Source organism: Dipodomys ordii, unplaced genomic scaffold (genome assembly GCF_000151885.1).
Source record: "Dipodomys ordii isolate 6190 unplaced genomic scaffold, Dord_2.0 Scaffold117, whole genome shotgun sequence".
NCBI lineage: Eukaryota > Metazoa > Chordata > Mammalia > Rodentia > Heteromyidae > Dipodomys > Dipodomys ordii.
Window position 1 is genome coordinate 1633149 of NW_012267333.1, and position 6303 is coordinate 1639451.

Consider the following 6303-nt stretch of genomic DNA (forward strand, 5'->3'; position numbering starts at 1 on the left):
ACACATAAAAACTCCAAGATATGGAAAGCAAGAGTCTCTCTCTTTTTTTTTTTTGTCAGTTGTGGGGCTTGAACTCTGGGCCTAGGTGCAGTTCCTCAGCTCTTCAGCTTAAGGCGAGCACTCTACCACTTGAGCCACAGCAGAGTTTCACAGACTTTCCTGCCTGAGCTGGCTTTGAACAGCGATCCTCAGATCTCAGCTTCTTGAGTAGGTAGGATTTACAGGCGTGAGCCACCAGCACCTGGGTAAGAGGTCTCTTTTTTTGTTCTTCGTGTTTTCTTTTCTTTCTGTTCGGTTTGTTCATTTGTCTGTCTTTGGGAGGGTGTGTGTGTGTGTGTGTGTGTGTGGGCACAGAACTCGAGGGAACCGGGGTGAAGAAGTGCAGCAGTGGAGCTCACTGGACCCTGGTGAAAGTGAACTGCACAAATCGTGGGTGGAGATGGGAGGGAGGGACTGGGAGAGAGTGAGGAAAGGGATGATACTGTATGAAAGGAAATGTACTCATTACCTGACTTGTGTAATTGTAATCTCTCTGTACATCACCTTTACAGTAACAATAAAGTAAAACAACAACAGCAATAACTAATCAGGGTCTGTGAGCTTGGGCCAGGGGCCCAGCAGTAGCCCACCACCCTTTGGTAGTCCTGAGGGTAGAAGTATAAGGTGAACTCCCATGGCTGGTCTTGACCAGTGAGTTCAGGGTGGTCCTCTCTGAAAGCTTGGATTTTTGCACACACACGTGTGTGTGTGTGCGTGTGCGTGTGTGTATACGTGATCTCCACATACTAGCACACATGTGATTGCTATCTCCACATGCTCAGGGAGCTGTTTGCCATGAGGGATGAAGAAGATGTCATCACAAGACATCTAAGGGAAAAACATTGTAATTCGATTCTCCCCCCTCACCGGTGACTGGACTAACTGTAGGAAGAAAGTATCCAGCAAATTGTTGGAAGATGGTTGGGAGTTTTCTAGCCACCTAATGGTTAAGAAAAGGCTCTCCAGCCTACAGGTGGCTTAACCACACGCAGTGTCTGGAAAGATAGACTTAACTTGCCAAAACAAAGATCCAGGCCCATAAATCAGAGCCTAGGGGTTGTTCTCTCTCTTTCTGTAAACTCCCAACCCCTGACATGCTAGCTAGCTTCCCTGTGGTCTCAGTGACCCCCGAATTTCCCACAGGCAAGCCCAGGAAGAACGTAATGCCTGGTACTTAATGCTGTACTTCACCCCCTGGACACAACCAGCTTTCTGTATGTCAAAAGGCTGTTCCTTCCTTAGTAATGTTCCTGTCACTTTCACTACACTTTGTGTCTCGCCTGGATTCTCTCACTGCTGCAATGGATAATTCGGCTGACTTTCCTGTGTGTGCCACCTTCATGTTAGCATGTGTGGCCTCCCTGTATGCGAGCTCCATGTTGTATGTGATCTCCGTGTTGCACTATTGTATGTGATCTCCGTGTTGCACGTGGTTTCTGTGTTGTGTGTGACCTTTGTGTTATGGGCAGTCTCCACATTGTGTGTGATCTTCACGTTGGAGTGTGTGTGTTAGAGAGATCACCATGTGGATGTGTGCATGTGATCTGTGTGTTGGGATGGATGTGTGTGTGATTCTCATGTTGGTGTGTGTGTGTTTGTGTGTGTGTGTTAGGGAGATCTCCATTTGTGCATGTGATTTTCATGTCAGGATGGATATGTACGTGTGTGATCTTCATATTGGAGTGTGTATATGTTAGAGAGACCTCCAGGTGAATGTATGCATGTGATCTTTGTGTTGCAGTGGATGTGTGTGTAATCTTCATGTTGAAGTGTGTGTGTGTTTGTGTGTGTTAGAGAGATCTTCATGTGGTTGTGTACATGTGATCTTCATGTTGGGGTGTATGTGTGTGTGATCTCTAGGTGCATCTGGCTCTTGGAGGGGCAGGAATCTCCCTCTGGCCTGCTGAGTAGAGGGTCTCTGGGACTCTGCAGGGTGAGTGGGGCCTGGGGCAGGAGCAGGGCTCCAGTCTCCTGCCTGGGCTGGTCCAGTTCCTTCCTCACTTTGTTCTCTGGGCTATCCTAAGCAGGTGTGGAGTGTGCCCAGGACATCAGTGTTTGAGGATAAGGGTGGGAGTGTGGACTCTAAGCCCCCAACAGCAGGGACCCTCTGTGCTTCTCCCTCCTGGATGGTGAGGTTGCCATAGCAACCTATCTACTCAGCTCTGCTTCCCAGCATGCAATGCTCCCACGTTACTTTCTGCTGCCTCAGGGCCTGGAGGGTTTCCAGGTGCTGGAGCCCATTTCTCCTCAGACAGAGAAATGAGGGCTCTCATGGCGGTGGCCCTAGGTATCACACCTACTGGGACAGGATTGGGGGTGCCCCCTCCCTCCACGGTGGTATTGGCCCCATGGGAGCTGTTCCTTGCTCCTGCTCACATCTGCCTTCCTAAGGTCCTTTGATCCTGGAGAGACATCTTTATCCTGCCTTCCCTCTGGGGACCTGACTGGGTGACTTTTTTTTCTTCTTCACATCTTTCAGGTTTGGTGTTTATTGGGCCCACGGGCTGTATATTACCTCCAGTGCCCACATCCAGCTCGCATAGCAGTAGCCCCAAAGGGAGAGGGCGATTTCCTTAAGCACCATCTGAACCCCAGGCATCTCCTCACCGACTTCAGTCTCCTCAGCCACAGGAAGTGGGGGCAGCGTCCCATTTCACAGATGGAAAGATCGAGTCTCTGAAGGTAACAGACTGGCTCCAGACTTAAACCCGCAGTGTTCTCCCTCTTTCCCCTCTCCTCTTTATCTAGAGCAGAGAGCAAACGAAAAATGTTAACTTTCGAGTCTATCCTGCCCAAGGGTACGATTTCTACTTTCTTGTGTTTGATTTCTTTTTTCAGTCTTTGGAAAATTGAAAGTAAGCTGGGCGGCAATGGCACCTCCGTGATTCTAGCTTCTCATCAGACTGAGATTGAGGATATTCGTTTGAAGCCAGTCCAAGAAAAGTCCAAGAGACCATTTATCTCCAATTCACCACCAAAAAGCTGGAAGTAGAGCCGTGGCTCAAGTGGTAAAGCACCAGCTTGAGTGAAAAAGCTGAGACAGTGTGCAGGATCCGAGTTCAAGCCCCAGTGCCAGCACAAAAAAAGAAAAGGAAAAAAGAAAATTGAGAGGAACAAAGGGTGAACAAACGCAGCAGTGGTACTCACTGGACACTATGTTGAAAATGAACTATACAGCTTGTGGGTGGGAATGGGAGGGAAAAAAGGGAGAGAATAAGGGAAGGGTCACTGTAACCAGACCACTGTACATCACCTTTATAATAACAATAAAAGCATTTCAAAGAAAAGAAAATCCATTTAGGTGCTGGTGGCTCCCACCTGTAATTCTAGCTTCTCAGGAGGCTGAGATCTGAGGATATTGGTTCAAAGCCAAGTTGGGTAGGAAAAGTCCATGAGACGCTTGTTTCCAATGATCTACCCAAAAGCTGGAAGTAGAACTGTGGCATAAGTGGTAGAATACTAACTAGCTTTGAGTAAAAACGCTCAGGGGCAGTGCTTAAGTTCTGCTCAAGCTCTGAGTTCAGGACCCAGGATGGGCACAAAAAAGAAACAAGAAAATTGAAAGTAGGCTGGCCGGGTAGCTCTGAGTGGTGGGGCCCTGCCTCTGCCTCTGTCCAGTGCCCCCTGCACCCTGTCTCCCCTCCTCCACTGACTCCCCTCCCCCAGGCCCTGTCCCCACTCAGACCCTAGATCCCTGGTGAGTTTCCTGTCCCTGCCACCACACTTTCCATGACACAAGAGGAAGTCAGCTGAGCCAGGCTGGGTTTTCCATGCAGCCCAACAGGGTGGAGGCCCAAGGGGGGGGAGGGGTCAGCGCGCCCCCTGGGCCAGTGATGTCAGAACCTCTGTGGCCTCTGCCAGGAGACACAGACACCTGCCACGGCGGCTCTGGCCACATCAGGTAACCACGGGAGGAAAGCGAGCTTCTGGACTCTCAGGGGGGGGAGTCCCAAGAGACATCACCAGAGCCCAGGGTCACTGGGGATGGGGAGAGGGGGAGGGGCCGCAGGAGGGGAGGGAGGAGGGTGCTTAGAAGGAATGTGGGTGTTTGTTGAGTGGATCTGTGGGATGGTTCCCGCAGATGGCAGGGTGCTCTGGTGGCCGGAGGAGGCAGTGCTTAGACAGTACTTGTTTGCTGAATGACCAAGTGACTGGAAATCCCTGAAACCCTGTCTCTGCTTGAGGGTCTCTGAGTGTGGATGGGGGAGGGGGAGGAGGGAAAACAGCTGGTGGGCTGTGTGGGGGAAGGGCCCTGGGCCTGCCACCCCTGCATTTGAGTTGACCGAGGGCCAGTGCTGTGTGGTCTGGGGTCTCAGCTGGCTCATCTGTGAAATGGGGTGTGTGTGTGGGAGAATGCAGGTCTCCAAGTAGCAGCGTTATTCCAGAACCCTGGCTTCTGACAGGGGTGGAGGGTGGCAGGCTGGGGGTGGCTGGGGTGGGGAATAGCTGTGTGAGAAGTGGGGGTTTGGTCTAGTGTGTATCAGAGGTGCGGGGGTCGTCTGTGGGGAGAGCTGAGAATAGAGGCTCCCAGTGGTGTGGACAGGGCTCTGTGAGGTTGCTCACTGTGAGGTGTGCACTGTTCCTGAGCTGCGGGCAGGAAGGAGATCGTGAGACGTGTGTGTGTGTGTGTGTGTCTGTGTGTCTGTGTGTGTTTGTGTGTCTGTGTGGTGGGGCGGGCAGGGGGGAGGCTTTCACACTGCCTCCTTTCAGACAATACCAGTCCCACCCATCTGTGGGGACCCTATGTACCTCAATTCCTCACTGCGGAGCCGGGGAGACTTGGAGATGGATCCCTATGGCAGCCCAGCCCCATTCCACACCTTCACTGTTGGCTTCCAGTGGTTGGTTTCAGGGCCCGGAGGATAGGATATAGGGGATCTGTCTAGAGGCTGGCTTTATTCTGAGGTGGGTCATTTCCCCTTTCTGAAACTCACCATCTTCCTGCATCTTGGGGCTTCTAGAAGTTTCCATGATAATGATGTGAGTGCTTATAAACTCTTGTGCACCCCCAGTAGGAGAGTGAGCCAGCTTAGGCCTGTTCCAGCATTTTCCACAGAGGCCCTGGGTGTGGGGATCCTTGAACCGGCCAGCTAGCCCTCTGCACACTCTCTCTAGTGGTTCATAGTCCTGTATTCAGTCCTTATTATCTGACAGTGTGTTGTTTATTCTTTTTGTGTGTGTGATTAAACATAACTTCGTGATAACGATCTTTGTGCAGTCATCTTGGGCTGGGAAGTTGACTTAGTTGCATGCATGAGGCCCTGGATTTGATTCCTCAGCACTGTGTAAGCAGTAAAAGCCAGAAGTGGTGCTGTAGTTCAAGTCGTAGAGTGCTAGGGCCAGCCTTGAGCTGAAGAGCTGAAGGACAGCGCCCAGGCCCAGAGTTCAGGCTACACAACCAACAAAAACAAAAACAAAACAAAACAAAAAAAACCCCTTTGTTCTAGCCAGGCTTGTGCCTGTAATCTTAGCTATTCAAGAGGCTGAGATCTGAGGATCATAGTTCAGAGCCAGCCTGGGCAGGAAGGTCCATGAGTCTCTTATCTTCAATCAACTACCAAAAAGCTGAAGGTAGAGCTGTGGCTCATGTGGTAGAAGGCTAACCTTCAGCAAACAAGCTCAAGGACAGCACCCAGGCCATGAGTTCAAGCCCCAGGATGGGCACAAGGAAAAAAAAAAGCTTTTGTTTCCTACAAATATAACTATTTGGATTATGACAACTTATAATGAAACCTGTTATTTTGTGTAATGAATATACTAACAAAAAATAGCTTAATAGGGGCTGGGAAGGTGGCTCAGTGGTAGATGCTTGCCTTGCATGCCTGAGGCCCTGGGTTCAATTCCTCAGCACCACGTAAGCAGAAAAAGCCGGAAGTAGCGCTATGGCTCAAGTGGCAGAGCTCTAGCCTTGAGCTGAAGAGCTCAGAGACAGTACCCAGGCCCATAGTTCAAGGCCCACAACTGACAAAATAAAATAAATAAATAAATAGATAGATAAAATAGCTTAAAAGACAATGTTATGACAGCTTTAAATACTGAAAGCCATTAGTAAGAATTGGATTAGGATAGGTGTCCTGTAATCTTTGCATCCTGGAGGCTGAGGCTGGGAGGTCTGTGAGTTGGAACCCAGCTAGGGCTACAAAGCCACGCTCTACTATATTTGATGTCAGTATAACTTGAGGAGGAGATGGGGAAAAACCAGTTGTTTAAAGATACAGGTGGACCTGTTGCAACAATGAGAAGTACAAGTTGTCATGTCCAAAA

At 50.0% G+C, this 6303-nt stretch overlaps 2 long non-coding RNA genes across 3 annotated transcripts in view; both read left to right on the forward strand.

Moving 5' to 3' along the window:
* Positions 1 to 172: 172 nt before the first annotated feature.
* Positions 173 to 3032, forward strand: LOC105995419. 2 transcript variants are annotated; one of them, XR_001175568.1, is made up of 3 exons: positions 173 to 211; positions 2519 to 2721; positions 2878 to 3032. It is a non-coding gene; the product is annotated as an uncharacterized LOC105995419 (long non-coding RNA). The 2 variants fall into 2 exon arrangements; XR_001175567.1 differs by lacking the exon at positions 173 to 211 and adding an exon at positions 213 to 245.
* Positions 3033 to 3881: 849 nt separating this feature from the next.
* Positions 3882 to 6303, forward strand: part of LOC105995477 — a 39592-nt gene continuing 37170 nt past the window's right edge. The window contains exon 1 of the long non-coding RNA XR_001175570.1: positions 3882 to 3940. This is a non-coding gene — a long non-coding RNA (uncharacterized LOC105995477). The remainder of the gene's footprint in view (positions 3941 to 6303) is intronic.